This window comes from Diabrotica undecimpunctata, chromosome 5 (assembly GCF_040954645.1).
Source record: "Diabrotica undecimpunctata isolate CICGRU chromosome 5, icDiaUnde3, whole genome shotgun sequence".
Lineage (NCBI taxonomy): Eukaryota > Metazoa > Arthropoda > Insecta > Coleoptera > Chrysomelidae > Diabrotica > Diabrotica undecimpunctata.
In genome coordinates this window covers 138,595,322-138,614,917 of record NC_092807.1, presented here as the reverse complement: position 1 = coordinate 138,614,917, position 19,596 = coordinate 138,595,322, and the positions used below count along the sequence as shown (strand labels likewise).

The 19,596-nt window shown below is 32.9% G+C and overlaps 1 protein-coding gene across 1 annotated transcript in view; it reads right to left on the bottom strand.

Moving 5' to 3' along the window:
• Positions 1-16,779, bottom strand: part of alpha-Man-IIb (alpha-Mannosidase class II b) — a 219,654-nt gene extending 202,875 nt beyond the window's left edge. Inside the window, exon 1 of the mRNA XM_072532813.1 lies at positions 16,626-16,779. The gene's annotated coding sequence lies outside the window, so the exon portion shown is untranslated. The remainder of the gene's footprint in view (positions 1-16,625) is intronic.
• Positions 16,780-19,596: the final 2,817 nt, after the last annotated feature.

Below are 19,596 nucleotides of genomic sequence, written 5' to 3'. Positions count from 1 at the left end.
CGCCCTTTTAAAACTATAACTTTTAGCACTCACACACTACAGACCTCACACTAAAATCTTTTCTTTTTTCTTCTGTCTCTTTGTTTTTGTCTTCATTTAGCTCCAATCAGTACTTCTTCAATAATTTTCTTCACCACTCTTCTTAATTCCTTAGCGGTACAGTTTCTAAGACTAAGTTGAATAATGTAGTGGATAAAGGATCTGCCTGTCTCAAGCCTTTTGCAACCGTAAATTTATATGAAATGTGACCGTGCCAAGTAATTTCATTGTTATTTCTGTTATTTTTCATTTCTTATTTTCATTCACTCCATATAACTACAGTGACTTTAGTAACCTTTTCCCATATTCTTAACTTCTTAATAGAACGAGCTCACCTCTTTTTGTACTCATTATGATATCTCTCTTTTTTCTATACATAGCTTTAAGTTCCCCAAGAATTATTCTCTATTCTTGTTTTTTACACTTTCTTTTATCTGTTAATAATTGTTGTTTGGTCTTTTTATTTTCCTTTGCTATCACCTGACACTCTTCGTGAAACCAATCTTTGTTTATACTTGTCGTGAATTTTTAATGTTTAATTTGTTCCCAGACTTGTTCTGTGTATAAATTTTGGTCACATTGTTAGAGAATTTTATTTAATTGTTTTTCATATTTATTTTTACTTCTTCCTAAAGTTTTTCAATATCATACTTTCTGTTCATTTTATTACTCATTTTCACTTTTTCTTCCTGCCTCCATCCAAATGTGACTTTAACGATGTAGTGGTTCGAATCGATTTCAGCTCCTCTTATTCTTCTTACCTGTTGAATGGTAATCATGTATTTACTTTCAATCATAACATGACATATCTGGTTTACCGTTATTCCATATGGGGATACCCACGTATATTTGTATACCTCTACCATGTTTTTCTCCATCGCAAATCCAATAAGTCTTTGACTATTATCGTTTGATACTTCATGTTTACTGTGGTTAGCAGATACTGCAGTGTACAGAGGTTCTTTTTCCACTTTAGCATTACAATCACCCATTACTACTTTCATGCAACGACTAGGTAAGCATTCGTATTCATCGTTTCGTCAATAACAGATTATCTTGCTATAATCATAATCTGCTCTGGTGGTGTTGAAAGGATATTGAAACTGATAGCAAAAAAATATTAAAATAAACAGTAATGTAATGTGATTCATAACGAAGGCTAGGGCGAGTATCAATCAAAGTCAACTGAAATAAATAAAGTGAATTGATCTGTGCCAATTTATGTACATGGATCCATTACAAGAAATTTTGACGTGTTTATTAAAAAGGCAAAAAAATCAGTAATGCTTAAAAAAAGAATTATAAAACCAAATAATAAAGAAAAACACTAAATTTACCAAAGCAAGACTAAATTTGGACTCATTTTTCGTATTTACAGTTGTGGCGAACTTGCAATACAGATAACGATTTTCCCATAAATCTTTTTACTATTTTACTTAGAGATTTACACAGAGATATTAATTATTTTATGTAATCTATAATATCCTATTTAAACTAGCCAATAGCTACCCACATAGGCAACCAACCTCACGAGAAATATCATTAATGAATTTCATTTTCAATCTCCTTTCTCTTTTATTCATTATAATACTAAATAACTATTATCAACAGGTATTAGTCTGCCTTACCATCTATTACCACATTACACACTCTTAGCCAAGTTGATAACGTCATGACTCAAATGCAGAATCACACTTTAACTTCATTCATTTAATTAACTGGTTTTTGTTAATAAACAATATAACTTCATAATTATTTATTAAATTCACCTTTTTAACAAAATTTTTAAATTTTAATTACATTATGTTGCTTTAAAAGCAGTTTTTACACAAAACATCCTTAATGGATAGAGAACTTCTCAATTTCAACAAAAAATTTTACTTCCTCTTCAGCTTAATCAGTCGATTGTTAACAATAGTTGGACAAAGTTGTCCACCCATTCGAGCAGGGAAGATGTATGTTCCCTTCATGTTAAAGGTCGCGGCATATTATCATGCACGTATAGTTTCCGGCACGTAACGTTTCCGGTCCAGCAATCGAACTGCGCGTTCACATTTTCATACATAGAACGTTTCAGTTTGGTTCGGTGAAGATATGATGTCGCTTTTCTCGACAAAAATTATGTGAAATTGCTCTTCTACTTAACGATGAAGAAAGAAAAACTGTAGTAAAAAGAAGGTTTGAAGCACATCTAATGCTAAGAGAAAGGAAGAAGGAAGGTGAATACTGGACTTTATTAATAAAGAAGAAAAATATTATGGATATTTTAGAATGAATAGGATTCAGTTTGATTATATTTTAAATCTAATTACACCTTCAGTTAAAAAACAAAATATTACATTTAACGAAGCCATACATATCAAACCAAAAAGTATTTTTAAAAAGAAGAGGTATCACTTCCGTACAAAAGTCCTAATTGTTTATCACTTCCGTGGTTAATTGTCACAAAGCAATAAAAACACATGCATAAATGACAAAATAGCCACGAACAAAATTTTTTTAAATACTCTGTATCAAAATCAAACAAATACCTAAATAAACAACGAGGGGAAAACGAGGGACATCTAATTCACATTATCCGTACTCGGATACTCGTTACGTAGTCGTCGGCATCAGTAAAATATTGTTTTCGAATATACTGAACGAAAACGATAGGTGTCTGATACAATACGTTCCGGACAGTGTGAGTTGTTCATATTTAAAACCATTTAAATTATATTTTTCGGAAACTAAACGCTACGTGTTGGAAACGCGTATGATAATATGCCACGACCTTTAATCTTATAGCATCGACCTAGTGCCAATAATATATTATAATTCACAATGATTTTCAGGTAAGAAAAGGGTTTCTGTATCTGTTTACGTCATTATACACAAGAAGTTCTTACTTCTATGTAAGTTTTTTTAAACTATCGCATACAGCCATCCACTGGGATTTTCCCCTTTACTTTATATAATTATTATTGTTATCATTTTCACACCACTTGAAAGCAGTAGACAACTTCGGTAGTCGTGAATCCGCACCGGCTCTCCGGAGACGCAAGGATTAGAAGTTTTGAGAGGCTACTTTTCATGGTCTATATGAGGGGGAGGACAAATAAAACATTCCAGTCAATAAGACGAAACAAGAAGTGTGAAGAGGAATAATATTTGGACGCACAAGACAGAAACGTAATTACGGAAGCAGACCCTACATACGGACTTAATAATGAAACTATTATTAATTTATTCGTTGAACACATTTTATTGAATTTCTAAATTAGAATAAATTGACAATAATGACTACAGTTTTTCGATAAGAATAATTTCTTTTAAAATGTTGGTTATTGCTACCACTCAACTTGACGTATACAAAGTTACTTCTTTCAAATAAAACAAATATTCCAATATCGTGCCATATTTTATATTTTTATGAAAATTACGTGAATGAATAATAAAATGGATAGCGATTGTCACTTAGGCGTTAAAACAACATAAAATACAATTATAATGGATGTTGAATATTAAAATAATGCATATCGCAACATATAATATCAATTAAAAATACAGCTCTACAATTTTAATTTTAATACCTATTGTTGCAATAAATCTGCTAAAAACCTATATAATAACTAGGTACACTATTTTAATCGCACGACTACTCCTAAATTTATTAAGCCAAAACTCCCCCTTAAATTTTCATTAGCATAAAAATCGATTAACGTGTTTTGTCACCATATACATATTTCGATCTTTTGAATCAACAGATACGGCTGGAAAAGAAGACGAGATAGAAATATCTTCATTCGTATATCGGTGCTTGATATACAACATTTTAGTGAGTACACAACTAACGCATTCTAAATGAATCAAATAGAAGCAAATCGAATACTACTAACATTTTCAAGTTTTGAGGAGATAATATCTATTCATAAAATTACTTGGTGATCACAAAACTTAGGACGAGGATATTTATGGTAAAAAATAATGAGACAGACAGAAAAGTTAAATTCAGAATCATCATAATTTTCTTGGCCTTTATCTCTACGCGGGGTCGGCTTCCCTAATTCCCAGGTCTTCTTCTCCTATTCCTACCAGGAACTTGCAAATCAGCAATACTCCATATTGGATTATTAACGTCTTGGCCTTGAATATATTCGAGAACTCTTAACCTAAGGTCTATCATTTTGGCATCAACTAGTGCGAACCTTGGACTTCTAAAATACAAATTCTTAATTTTATTTTTTTGTCACTCCATCCATCTAAGCATTCTTATTTACTGTACATTTAGGACCGTAGATCATAGCCGCTCTTATGGCAGTTTTATAAAATTCTTCTTTCAGTTTCCTTGGAGTATTTATTATACAATATACCACTTAATTCCTTCCAACTGTAACTCTACTGCATGCATCTCAATATATTTCCCATTAATCTGTTATACTGATCCTACATATTTAAAACTATTACCTTTCACAATAATTTCACCATACAAAGTTATCATTTTATTTGTAGTGTTAAGTTAGTCTTTAAGTGAATATTCCAAATGCTTTATTTTGTTTTAAACTTTTTTCTTAAGAGTTTGTATCCACTGATCCAATTTTTGTTTTAAATCCTTTTCAGTAGTTCCTACTAATACTACATCATCAGCATATATTTTTCTTCGTTACGTTCCGTCTTCGTTTCGAAATTTGGCTGTTATCATTGCTATTTGGATTTTAGATACGAACTCTAATTTCACCTAGTTCGTACTAAGAATTTACACAATTCTGGATCGAAACTATCCCATAATTCACTTAGTTTACTCTTCAAATCAGCGACGGGTCTCTGGGGATCATTACGCAATTTCTGTTTTATCTTATGCTACAATGTCTCAATATCATTAAGGTTTTGGACTGTTCGAAAGCCATGAGAGGACTTTAATGTTATTGTCCCCAAACCATTTTTTAGTTGTTTTAGCTGTACGGCATGCAGCACCGCCCTGCAGAAATATAAAATTTAAGTCCGGGTAGAGATGGTAAGCACTTGGTACATGACTATTTTTCAAAATTTCTTAATACTTTAAGTGCTTCGTTAAGTATGCCTACCTCATATCTTTCTAGACTAGCTGATGACACACACTCCCAAATCATAATTCCTTTGGGAAAATTCACAGTTCTTTTGAGGTAACCTTTCTGGAATGCTTTATTTTTAGTTCTGATAACCTGTTTTCGTAAGTCTCCCACGCAAACATTAAATTTCGATTCGCCACTGAGTATGACTCTGGATGAGTCATTAACGGTTCATGAAATCTTCGATCTTGCCCAATTGAAGCGGTTGCTTAAAGTTTTTATGGAGCGTTGACGACTGGTTCAGCGTGATATTCAGTGACGAATCGAAATTTGATGTTTTCGTGGAAGATTTTCGAAAACGGATTATCAGAAATCAAAATGAAGCATTCCATAAAGATTGCCTCATAAGAACTGTGAAGTTTCTCAAAGGAATTATGCTTTGAGGCTCCATATCATCAGTGGGTCTAGAAAGATATTGTAGCATTTTTAAATTCTTTGGTATATTATTGAAATCCCCTCGTATATGTTAAAATACCGAAATATTCTTTCAATCCTTTTTGCGTCGACGAGTTGATAATAAACACTATTTTAAAGTTTGTTTATATATCACAGACGCATATTCTTTAGTATTTTCTTTGATCGTTGTCCGCTTAATATTGCGTTTCAAATCATTTAGATCGCTGAGAAAGTATTGTTGGGAAGAGGATTACATCACCCTCGCTAAGGCCGCTGTCAGGGGCAGTTGTTTTCGGTGTTAGTCCAAATTTTTCTTCAAATTTGTAATGTTTTGTGTTTTTTCGTCCCTTTTCATGGAAAATGTGTAGCAGTGTTAAGTTTTATGTGTAGTTACAGTAAAGGTTTGAAAGATTGGTCATTAAGAGCAGACGGTGTAGCGTCTGCTCTTAATTCGTGTGTATATTCTAAGTTAATACTCTAAGAGCGTGTGTAGTTTGAGTGAACCGGCAAATTGGTTAGAAAAAGTGATTTATACTCAATGTAATGTGTCAGTTCTGATAAGAGTAATCACTGTTTTTTATTTGTATGCCGTCTCTCGTCTGAAATATTTGTAAAACGGCGTTCTTTCAACAAATTTGAAAGTTACCCACATGTTCCATTGTTGAGCTTTTAAGGAGACAAGTTTCCAAAGTTTGCGTCCAGTGCCAACTTCAGCCTCAATTTGTTTGTCCTAAGAAGCCGTTTCAGAATATTTTTCGCAGTTTGGAGATGAATTTGTTCGTGTGGCAGAGAGTGTAAGTCCAATTGATAACCCCAGAAATTTTAGTGAAATCCAGGTAACTTTTGTGTTTGATTTTTAAAGGAAAAATAAACATTTTCTAATAATAATTGCTTTCATAACAGTTTAAGAAATTGTAATAATTAAGATTGTAGATCTTAAGGTGTGGCTTAGCTGTCTATTAATTGTTCTCAATTTTAAAATTAAGTGTTGACATCTGACAGCTAGCTTTATTTTTTTGACATTTGGTCAATACCTAATCATATTAGATTTTGTTTTTTTTTAAAGGTTAACCTCTATGCATAGTTTCACTTAAAAGATAATTTTTTATTTGTAATAATTTATTATTGCTACAAATTATCGCCCAGTAACAATTGTAACTTTTGTAGTATCCTGACTTGTGTAATTTCTTTAATTGTCCGAACATTTAGTTGTCACGATAATATGTAACATTTTCGTTTATTTTGACGCCAACTGCAATTCAAAGTTTATAGAGACCGAGCCATTTCAATATTTTGTTATTAATGATAGGGTTTAATGTATTATTGATCCGTTCTTTGGTTTAATAAGCAAAGTTGTGAAGATAAACGTTTTCTATAAATTTTCGTTTGTCCGAACATTTAGTTGTTAGGGCTCGTATATTTGGACAAAGATTGTATAAGGCTTGTACAAACTTCTAAAATAAAGACCAAACGTTGAAATGAGGGAAACAACCAGTTTTCGTCCTGTTGACATATTCTTGCACAGCTGTTTCCTCTGTTTTAACGAAGCAGCCATTTGTATACCAAGCACTTTTTAAAGGTGATTTTTACAAATTTTTAAAGAGGTTTGAACCCTATTACAGAGGCGTTGGCCTTTTAATGTTTTTATTGTGTTTTGTGTTGACACTCTTCCATGAAGTATTTATAACCTACTTACTAAGACGTAAATTTTTTTGATCTTTCTAATTATATAAAATTTTCTTAAAGAATTGTTTTCTTTTTAATAAGCTCTGAAGATGACATGTGAGATGCTGAAAATACTTGACTGATTTTAATAAAAATTTACACACTATAAAGTTTTTTGATAATATACACCTGTGGCCGGTTTTATTTGTTATTCTTCTTGATGTGCCTATCCGTTACGAATGTTGCGATCATCATGGCAATCTTTATCTTATTTGCAGCAGCGCGGAAAAGCTGCACAGATGTTGTATTGAACCAGATTCTGAGGTTCTTTAAAAAATATGTTCTTTTTTCCTGGACCTCGTTTTCCAAATATTTTTCTTTGCAGGATGGCTTGAAGGAGAGCATATCTGGATTCATTTCGCATAATATGTCCGAAGAATTGTAACTTTCGAGATTTGATGTTGGTCAGTACCTCTCTGTTCTTATTTATTCTTCTGAGGACCTCCTCATTTGTGACTCGGTCAGTCCACGGGATCTTAAGTATTCTCCGATATAGCCATATCTCAAATGCTTCCAATTTTCTGCACATATCTTCGTTCAAGGTCCACGATTCAACACCATAAAAAAGGACAGAGAAGACGTAGCATCGCAGCATTCTTAATTTTGTATCAAGAGAGAGGTTGTGACTCTTAAAGAAGGCCCCCATCCGATTGAAGGTGAATCTAGCTTTCCGATGCGTGCTCTAATCTCCTGGTTGTTGGTCCCTTCTTCATTTATTATGGTGCCGAGGTAGTTGAAGTGCGTTTCTACAGGGGATTGGTTGACGTAGAGTTGACCTGTTATCCTTTTCTTGCTAATTATCATAAGCTTTGTCTTCTTAACGTTTATATTGAGTCCATATTGTTGACTATAACACGTCATTTTGTTCATAAGAACTTGTAGGTCTTCTAAGTTGTCCGCAAATACTATGGTGTCATCGGCATATCTGATGTTGTTTAGCCGGTAACCATTTAGTAGAATACCTTTTTCAGTTTCGTGCAAAGCTTCGATAAATATTCTTTCAGAGTACAGATTAAAGATTGAAGAGACAAAATACAGCCTTGCCTCACTCCACGCATGATTTTCACATAGTCAGTGTGTTCACCTTCAACTCTGAGATTTGCTGTCTGATTCCAGTAAAGATTTTTAATTATTTTCAGATCTTGGTTGTTAATTCCTGCTTCTTTTAGTATTTGCATCATCTCGACGTGCTGTGCTCGATTAGAACTCATCTTTGGATCAGAAAAAAATTATTGGCAAATATATAGGGTAAATATCCCATTGTTTCACCAACTGATGTATACCCTGCTTAAAGAATTATGGGTTTTTCTTCTTCCCCTTCCCCTCATAGAAAGAATAAAGCTTACAACTTTCGATATGAATCATCTCAATGTATCGCTAAATATAAATGCAAACTATCCCTCATGGACAAGCCACCCATTAACTATTGACGTAACACTTACCAAGTATCCCAAATCAACTACAAATTCCACAATAATTAAATCTCTATTCATGGAAATTCTAGACCACTATCCTAATTATTTGCAAATCTTTACCGATGCCTCGAAAACTCCAAATGGTCACGCTGCTGCCTACTACTGTAAAGAAAATTCTTATAGCATATCGATACCAACCAACTGCAGTATACTAACAGGTGAGGCTACAGCTGTTTTGGAAGCCCTAATCTTCTTCGAAAAGAGTAGAACGATGAAGTGCATTATCGTAACAGACTCATTAAATGCATTACTGGAACTGAAACAAATATATACCAACAACCCTATTATACAGAGTATAAAAAACGAACTAGAAAAATTTCGATCATTAGGAAAGGAAGCGGCTTTTGTTTGGGTACCTTCACATACAGGTATTCACGGAAATGAAAAAGCAGACCAACTGGCTAACAAAAGTCGAATGAACTCAAAACATCCTGCAAAATTGAAGACATTAGATCCGTACACCGATCTAAAAAACCTGGTTAAAATCCACCGTATTAATACTTGGCAAAATTATTGGGAAAAATTAGGTACTAAATTAAATGTAATTTGCCCAAAAATAACTGATGTCCTGGAGACTCCTTTAAACAGAAGAAACCAAGTCATTATTAATCGGAAACACATCCTGCTTGACTGTCCTCAATTCAAGGAAAAAATAAGATCCCAAGGATTCACAGATGATGATCTCAAGACAGTTCTCACCAAAAAAATTTCGACAGTGTTAAGCTATTTAAAAGACATCAAGTTATTCAATTTTATTTAATGTACCTAATATTTCATGTATTTGTTATATTCACTAATAACACTGCTCGACAGTGGTTGATGTGGTTTTGTGTTTAAATAAAAAAAAACAATTGTGGAATTATTCTAGCCCAACATAGGTACTCATACACAATACACAATAATGGAGGTTCGCTATAGGTATCTAATAAAAATTTAATATCTAAAATAATGTTTATAAATTTGGTGTCCAACCACATGCAATCAAGCATACATAAAAAATTAAACTGTGATAAAAATATATTTAGGTTTTTGTTAAAAACTAACAGTAAGTGGGCTAGAAATATAATCGCCTAATGATTTCTCTGTGGAATTAGGGTCAATCCGTTCTGGTTATAACGCCTACAAAGATAAAAAAATTACCTTTTCATTGTGGAATGTGAACAAAGTAAATCTTCTCGCATGATCAATTCAGCTGCTGATCGGAAGTTTATTTTTTACTGCAATTATCTACAGTATTATATTGAGTATAATAATATATTATACGAACAACTATTCATTGGGACAAATTAATATCTACAACAAATGCAAGTGTTTGACTGTTAATTTATTATTATTTTTTACTAATTTTGATAAGCAATATTTAAATGATAAATAATCACAAAACATAATGAAATTTGTAAATATGTAAAAATGAATAAAAACTAAAGAGAGGGACAGTATGAGGTAACTATAATGATACTCAAACGAACGTCACTAAATTCTACACTTAATTTCTTGTCAAGATGAGTTAATCGCAGTTTTATTTCGATATAATAGTGCGTGGTATCTCTAAAAATTAAAAAATTTGTGAGTTGGTGGTAAATAATTATCAGTATAACAAAAAACCAAATTTTTCTGAAGATCTTATTAAAAAGGTACTAAATAAACTTGCACAATACCCTGCATCAAATAAAAGTATTATTTTTAATAATAATGACATAATGAGAAAGCTGTGACCTGTCATTGAAAAAACGAGCTGGAGCTCCGTTATATGATTTGGCTCATTTAGCAATCATTTGGCCAGAATGCCAAGTAAAATTGTGTTTTTATTTTGACCCCCACACCCATCACTAATAAGACAAACAGCCGTATATGGGTATATCAGCATATCAACAGCACATAATAAATCAAATAAACAGGATGCTATTACATCTGAACCTTTTCCAAACTCGTTCTCAGTCCATACGTAGGAAGTTAATTTCAAAGACCCTTTTACAACACAAGAATTATTAAAGGATAACTGTCGACTATAAAAAGTGAATTGATCTGGAAGTTTCGGTAGCGCCTGATTTTTTTGACAATCAAAGTTCAACCTCCTTAAGAAGGTCATAAAATGCTGTATATTTTAACTTGTGTACTCGTTTAGTTGTTATGAGAGTAGCTTTTTGCTGAACATCCTTGCATACTTTTATTTGTTCGGTAAGTGGTAACCAAGTTGAATAAGCATCCACCCGTGGGTTACGAAATTTTAAGTTATATTCTGTGTTAAAAATATATCTGAAGTATTGCTCTTTTACTTCAACAGTTTTGTCTTGAATATATGTTCTGTACATTCGCCAAAGTTTCCGTACATTAAGTTCAGCTGGGAGATACTTTCGACTCATCTTATTTGTACAATAATGTGTTTCGCTAACGCTAACACTATCTTTTTGGCTGTAAACTTGTGAGAAGTTCGGTCCCCTCCTCTTCTCTCTCTTGGCATTTCACCAGTAGTAAAGTACCTTTGAGCTAAGCGATTCACCCTAGACCTAGATACATTTAAGGTTTCCAAAAATGTAGTATAGCAAACTGGGACATTTTTCTTTTCATTGTTTCGTATAAAATATTTCGCTCTAGCTTGTTGTAGTGTATTCCTATTATTTTAGGACACCTTCTTTGGATTTGCTGCATAGTAAAATGTTTTAAGATAAAATTATCTTGCGATATTTTATCCTGTGTTGCATAAAACTTTGAGTGAACGCGACTAATATCCTGGGCTGATATTGTTCTGCATAATAGTGTGCCACTATGGTGGTTGCATGTCGGGAAGTTCGGGAAGCCTTTTGCCGTATATCTAAAAAAACGAAAGATAAACATCGGTTAAATTGGCTATCGTCTATTTTTATCTGAACATTCAAGTTAAGCAAGATTTTAACGAGTTTAATTTTAACAATGCACAGTTAAGATTAAAGTTAGGTTAAACACCTGCATTTCTTTGCCTCACTTCTCTTCAATTTTCCAATGCCTTCACTCGTTTCCTAGCAGTTTCACCAACACTTTTGTTTACTGGTCGTACACTTACATCCATTATTTTTGTATTTTATTACTTTAAATATCGAAAAAAACTACAATATCTTAAAAAAGTACTTCGCTTCTGTGTAACTAATTCATAATAAACTAAGTCGAAAGGCGAACACTGCCGCTAACAAACAGCCTAGGTGGCACGTGACCGTAACCCTCTAGTCTCATAGGCTAAAGCGAGAACGTGAGTTATGCAAGTTAATACGGTGGAGAATGTTACAATGTTAGTTTTGGGATAACACTGCGATTTTTATTCATTAATTTGTACCAGAGAATGTTAGTTCTGCTCTCTCAAACTTTAAAGAATTGTGTATTTCAATGTGGAGAATACGAAACAAATAAAAATACATTTTTGACAAAAAGTGGAGAATGAGTGACTTTTGCATCTATACTCTATACCCTTCATATAAAATATGTTAAATATTGCAATGATTTGACAAGCTCTTGTTTACTGGCCATAACAGATAAGTTATATTTTTAGATGCCAGTTCCATCTTATATATAAAAAATATAATGATAAATTATCACTTAATGACATAATATTCGACCTCAAAATAAATCTGATATAAAATCGACTTTCACCGTGTGTAAATTATTCGAAATTTTACCTAATCATGAACACATATTGTTTAGGACTAATAAACATACTGTTGAAGACAGTGTCTTAAGGTCAAATAGGTACTTATATAGTCGTGTGACTTTTCTTCAGTTTTTTCTGTCGATCATTTGTTTTTTCCAACTCTTTTTATAAAATATGTTTTCTATCTGACATCTTGCATAATCGCTTCTCATCAGTTTCTTCTTCATCTACCCCCTTTTTCTGGTCCCTTTGGTATTTTTAATGCGATTCTTTAACTCTTACATTCGCATTACGTTGAAATAGGCCTCTTATAAATATTGGAAAACTTGTTCGTTTGTTCGTCACCATCACTATTCTTTTTATTTAATCATAAACTCTTCGAAGTATTTTCCTTTCTCGTATCTCTATTTATACTTATTTGTTCATGATGCATCTTTCGTGATCATACTGTAGTCTTTTACTGTTAGGTACCTACTCTTCCTTTCAACCTTTGTAATATACTTTTTGATATCATATTATTGTGTAAGAATTAAGAATCTTGTAAACCTGTTCGCTTTAGTTAATCTTAAGTTAATTGAATTTCTACCGATTCTTCTAATTTTTTTTTGTCAATTAAAGCATTTAAATATACAGTTATCGACTTCTTTAAATACTTGTTTTCTCGAGTTGCTTATTTGTACTTTTACGTATTATATATCTACTCTATCATGTTTATTTTTCAGCTAAATAGATAAACTCTTACTTTCGTTGATTTTTATGCTCATATTTTTTGATGATTCTAGTAGATATTTTGCCACTCTGGTAAGGTTTCGAAATAGATCTCAATGACCCCAGTCAGCATCCTTCGAGAGAACTTACTGTTAGTTACTTCGTTTTTCTTGTTTCTTGATCGTCTTCTTCTGAGCTCCGGTTATACTTTTGGTCATAATTGGCTCAGGGTCTGTTGCTCACGAGGCACGTTTCATCTCAATATTTGGGCGGGGAGGCTGTTTTGAGGCTCTCTGTGATTTCCCCACTGACAATGGTGTAATTGTTCGTCTGTGTGTGTTCAATAAATATCTCTACAGTAATGACATATAGTCCATTGAAAAGTTACATTAACATTACATTTTTGAGGGGACGCAATTTTATTTTTTTGATATTTGAAGTGGTTGGTATAGGTATATCCAGAATGATGCACGTAGCAAATTAGAAAATAAGACAAATCATGGACAAAACAACCACTATGATAGAAGAAATACAGTAAAAACAGCTTATTTGATACGGACAAGAACAGATAATGACAGACCATCGCCTACCCTATATAATATTGGATTGGCAGCCACCTGAGCGAAAAAAAAAACCGGGAGGACCGAAAACAACATGGCTTGACGGAGTCCAAAGGGCAATGTCAGCGAGACTGGGCCAAACTTCACTGGTTCACTTTTGCGGATTTCCGCAAAAGTGAAAGAAATGTCAAAAAGAAAATATTTTTTTGATTTTTTTTACATTATGCACGGAAAACTCTTATCTCACAAGCGCAAGAACTCTTTTTAAATTTAATCGAGTACTTTGAATTGGAAAAAAGGAATGGGGGACCGTTGTCATTCGTTCAAGAGGTACAAACATACAATTTTCAAATGTGCACTATTATAAACCTTTAAGGATAGCAAGCATATATATTATTAATATTATTTATTTGCCAACTTTACTACATAACAAAATATTTATTTATTTATTTTAGGAACTTTTTATTTTTGGTTTTTTTCAATTTCAATTAAAAATATTTTTAATATTTTAACTTTGTTTTAGAGGGTAGCAGCTGCACTTAAACTGGTGAGAAAAACAGTATACAATAAACGAAGAAGAAAAGAAAAAAGATCATGTTTTATCTTCTCCGGGAAAAAGCAGACCTCGTTTAAAAACGAAAACTACAGATTTACCTTAGGGCAATAAAATGACAATTCGAAATACAATAGATAGTACTATAACCTGTTCGCTCCGTGCGTGACCATGGTAGGGGTACTTTGAAACGATGCCAGCGTGCGTAGCGGCGAAATATGACAAAATTGGACCTACCTTTTTACGCATAAATTTTATCAAAAATGTGTGCAAATACATATTGCGTATTTAATTGTCCTTATAATAGCAAAAATAGTAATTGTAGTTTTTATAGGTTCCCAAAGATTACATATAAATTGAGAAAAGAAAAAGATGGATCCGTGCTATTAATATGAAAAAGTAAATATCACATAACTTTATTTTTATGCAATTGAAATAGGAAAAATTTAAATAATTTACCTTAAATGATATTTTATAAGGCTTCAAGCTAACTGCAGAGCGCCTGATGACTTTAGCTTTTATATCATAACTTTTACTATTACTTTTTTTAAATATATGCTCTTTCGCGTGAAAAACTTGATTTTCCAGTACTAGATTTTTCCCTTTCTTTTCCGTTTGTGGTTGAAAAGGTATATTATGATGAATTTTGAGAAACCCAGTTTTTAATACTACATTTATTTTGTACGTAAACTAAAAAAATATAATTAAAAAGTTAATTATTAATAATTGTCAAATTCGCATGTATTTAACAATGTCAAACATATGTCATATGTTTAACCTGAAAATTTTTAAGGTCCTAAACCGTCAGATGAAGGCGGTAGGTGTCGCGTCAGTCACGCACGGAGCGAATAGTCATATATAAATAGATTTGTTGAAATTATATTTTTAAATTTTGTGTAAAAAGAGGTTATGTATACAAAATTTGAAAAGATAGTTTCAACAAATCTATTTATTAACATATGATTATAGCTTCTAAATTACAACTAACATTAGCCTTAATTAAGCCACATATATTAAAAAATTCTATATCATCACAAAAAATTAGAGAAATAATTTTTAAAATTGTCAAATCCTAAAGAATAACTATATCTTTAGAAGAAGCAAATATATTTTATGGTGAGTACAAGGAAATCTTGTTTTATAAGAGGTTACTAACTTTTATGACTGGTGGACATAGTGACATGATCCTAGCTAAAGAAAATGCACTAATGATATTAAAAAAATTATTAAGATACATAAGTACTTCAAATGTAGCTGAAATTCTGCACCATAATGTTAAAGCAAAACTAAGATTTTACATTCTATTTATTTGATAACGTCAAATTTTATAATATAATCCGTGATCGGAGCAGTAGTCACTTTCTGTTCTTTGCTGTAGCGTGGAGTGAATTTCCGACTTATTGCGAGTATGCTTTAAAAATTATGACGCATGGGTAAAGAACCATGGACTCAACTGTAGGAACATATACAGGGAAAGATATAAACTGAAGTCTGAAACGTACTATAATAATATATAACAGAAATTATTCCAGAGGTTAATTACATACAAAATTAATTATTATAAAACAAACAGCAATCAATTGCAACTAAAGTGATTTTCATGTTACATGTTGAAGAAGAGACTAGGGATGGTTTTTCAAAGATTATATTTCGCGGCGTAACTTAAATAATAATCGAAACTTTTATATTCTTTCGTCTTTAACTGAAACTAGATTCCCAAAATTTGAACATGACGATTAAAACAATTTTCTTCCAGAACCCGCTGCGTTCCAGGTTGATTTATCTAAACTAATCTTATAATGTTCTAAATTTCATTATCATGTCAATGTATAATTAAATGTCACTTTCAAATTTCTAGTTTATTTGGTTTATTAAGTTGTGGATGAATCTAAGAAATATTGTTTATCTATGGTGCTTATTATTGCATTTTAAAGGTCAAAAATTATTTGCATTAAATTAATTGTTTTTTCTTATTGTGTTATTTTCTTTGAATAAAATAAAACAAATTAAATAAACATTCATATACCTAATAGGTAATTATTTGTAAAATGTATACTCTTATATACTTCTGTATTATGTGAGAACATATCGAAGTCATCATTTTTTAATTGGAATTTCCATAAATAAATAGTTCAAGTAATTTAGATAATTTATAACCTGTTTATTTTAAATTGTGAATAGCAGACCCACAACCAATTACCAGCTATTACCCAGAACATAAATTTCAAAATAACCTGCGTTTAAGAAAAGACCTTATTATGGCTGATGTACTTACCAGATATCCTCTAAAAGCAAGATGTACACATAAAAAGAACTCTTTTTACAAACAAAATTTTAGTATTACCACAAAATTTTCCAGGTAGCAAATAAAAACAAAATCTAGTTGTGCCTTTAAGGCTCAAAGCGAGTGCACTTAAGGATGTCAAAATTATGATAACATACCATAACCATCTAAATACTTACTTTAAACACAATTTTCAAGGATAACATGTTTATTAAAGATCATTCCGAAATTATTTTAATTAAAACCAGTGTAAGCTACCGCGAAATTTATATTTATCGGTTTTGTTTATCAGAAACGTCAAAACACAAACGAACCGGACGCCATCTCACATTTAACTGCACAGCCACAGAACGAGAACAGAACAAGAGTCGCTAGACACTAGAACTGGGTGCAACCGTTCCTTCTAATGAATGTTTTTATTGACTCGTTGTTGAGAATAAAAACCTTTAATCCGTTCTACTTTCATTTTAGCGATTATTTTTTACAATACTGCCAAACAGTCCTAAAGTTGTCTAACTGCATATAATCAGGGCCGCTTTATCCATCAGGCAATACAGGCAGTTGCCTTGGGCCGCAAATTATGAGAGAGCGGCAAAAATACTGCACAAAAAAATATTTCTATTCAAAAATTAAAATCGAATAACACTTAAGTACATCCATCAATGGAATAGAAGTGAGCATTCGTTTCTAGAAAACAAATTGCATTCTCTTAACAGTATTCATTCAAAAAGAACGAAAGTCGTAAATTTAGGAATTATTGGACCGTCAGTAGCACCGCAAAGGCGCCGAACCTTTAAACAAATTAACAATTCAATGTTAATTTATTCTACACATTAGACAGAAACTAAAGATTTGATTTAGTTTGATTTATATTGAAACTTGGAAGCACTATTGTAGACATAAGTTTATTTTTGATGCCAAAGAGTCAATACCATTAATTTAAGTGATTGTCGCGGCCAGTCATATGGTAAGCATCCAATATGTCTGCAAATATGACAAATATTCAGGGCTGCAGGTCAGAATAAAAAATCACAATAAACTTGCTGAGTACGTACTTTTCTCTGGAGATTCTCTCAATTTGGTAGGATCTTTGGCAGCAGAAACTTGTCTGAATGCCACTTACTTTTTATTTCAGCGAAATAAAAAAATTTAATATCTCTAACAACGAATGTCAAAATGCAGTTGTGAAACACCAAGTACTTTTTATATTTGAAACAATGGACACTTTTGAAATGGCTTTATTGGATGTCATTTGGCAAAATATTTTAAAAAGAGTGAACTCTAGAACTCAAAGAGAAGAAAATATTAGTCAAAATATCAGACAACTAAGGCAGTAAAGAAGAGAACAAATATAACAATACAACCAAGAACAAATCGAACATACCATTGAGTACAATAGAAGTATATAAGTATTTAGAAAAAGACTAAGAACTGGGACAAGGCAGATAATAAAGATTAAAGATAGAAATGGTCATCTTATAACCAACAGAAAGGAATCCCATAAAATAGTTGAAGAAGTTGAAGTTGACTTCTACAGATTGCTGTACACAAGCCAACACAAAGCAAATACCAGAGAAGATCAAGTACCAGAAATATCAACAAAGAAAAAGGACATTGTCAACCAAGAATCAGAACTACTACCGGAAATGACAATAGACGAAATAAAGCTTTTTCCTTTGCCCTATCCGTTTCGGACGTTGGCTATTAACAAGGCTATTTTGACTTTGTTTACGGCACCTCTGAACAGTTCGGTCGATGTAAGTCCAAACCATTGTCGCAGGTTATGCATCCATGAGTGTCGACTTCTTCCGGTCCCCTCCTACTGTCGATTCTTCCTTGGACCATTAACTGTAGCAGCCGCTACTTAGTATGCCTCATGACATGTCCGAAGTACTCAAGCTTCCGTTTCTTTACGGTGAAGATTATTTCTTTGCTTTTGTCTATTCTCTGCATTACTTCCACGTTAGTGATGTGGTCTGTCCAGGATATCCGAAGAATACGGCGATATATCCACAGCTCAAAGGATTCTAGTTTCTTCAGGGTGGCTTCCGTTGTGGTCCATGCCTCTGCTCCATAGAACAAGACCGGGAAGACATAACTCTTGACCAGTCTTAATTTTAGTTCCATTGAGATTTTACTTGTGAACCACTTTTTCATATTGTTGAACGCGTTTCGCGCTTTTTCAATTCGTGATCTTATTTCTGTTGACTGGTCCCATTTTGTGTTGACTGTGGTTCCAAGGTATGTGTATGTCTCCACTTGTTCTATTTTTCGGTTGTTTAATGTCAATTGCATCGGAGGTTGTTGTGTTCTGCTGATGAGCATGCATTTAGTTTTGGTTGTATTGAGTTCAAAACCATATTCTTGACTTGCTGTGTGTATGCTTTGCATGAGTCTTTGAAGCTCGTTGCAGTCATTTGCGATAATAACTGTGTCATCAGCATATCTAATATTCTTGATTACCTCTCCGTTTACTTTGATACCCTCCGAAACTTCTCCCAGTGCTTCTCTGAAGATTTGTTCAGAGTATATATTGAACAGGAGCGGCGAGAGGGCGCATCCCTGTCGTACACCCTTTTTAATATCTATCTTCCCACTGTGTTAGTTGCCCATCTTTATCTCAGCACTTTGGTTCCAATAGAGACTGGTTATTATGCGCAGATCCTTGCCATCAATATGCATCGTCCTGAGCATTTCCATGAGTTTATCATGTTTTACGTTGTCAAACGCCTTGGAGAAGTCGATGAAGCATAAGTGGACGTCCTTGTGCATGTCTCTGCATCTTTCAATTAAAACTTGCAGACTGAAGATCGCCTCTCTTGTGCCCAATGCGCTTCGGAATCCGAACTGTGACTCTGATATATTTGCTTCGCATTTGTTATATATTCTATTGTGTATGATTTTGGTGAAAACTTTGGTAATGTTAATTATCAAGCCTATTAAGCGGTGTTGATCACAGTGTTTTGCACTTGGTGTTTTAGGTATGGCTACAAAGGTCGATCGAAGCCATTCCTCCGGAATCTCCCCTTTGTCGTAAAAGGTGTTAAAAAGGCCTGTCAGAAAATCGAGGAAGTGGTCATCCGTTTCGCATAAGAGTTTTATGATCTCGCCCTGTATGTTGTCGGGACCTGGTGTTTTGTCGTTTTTTAG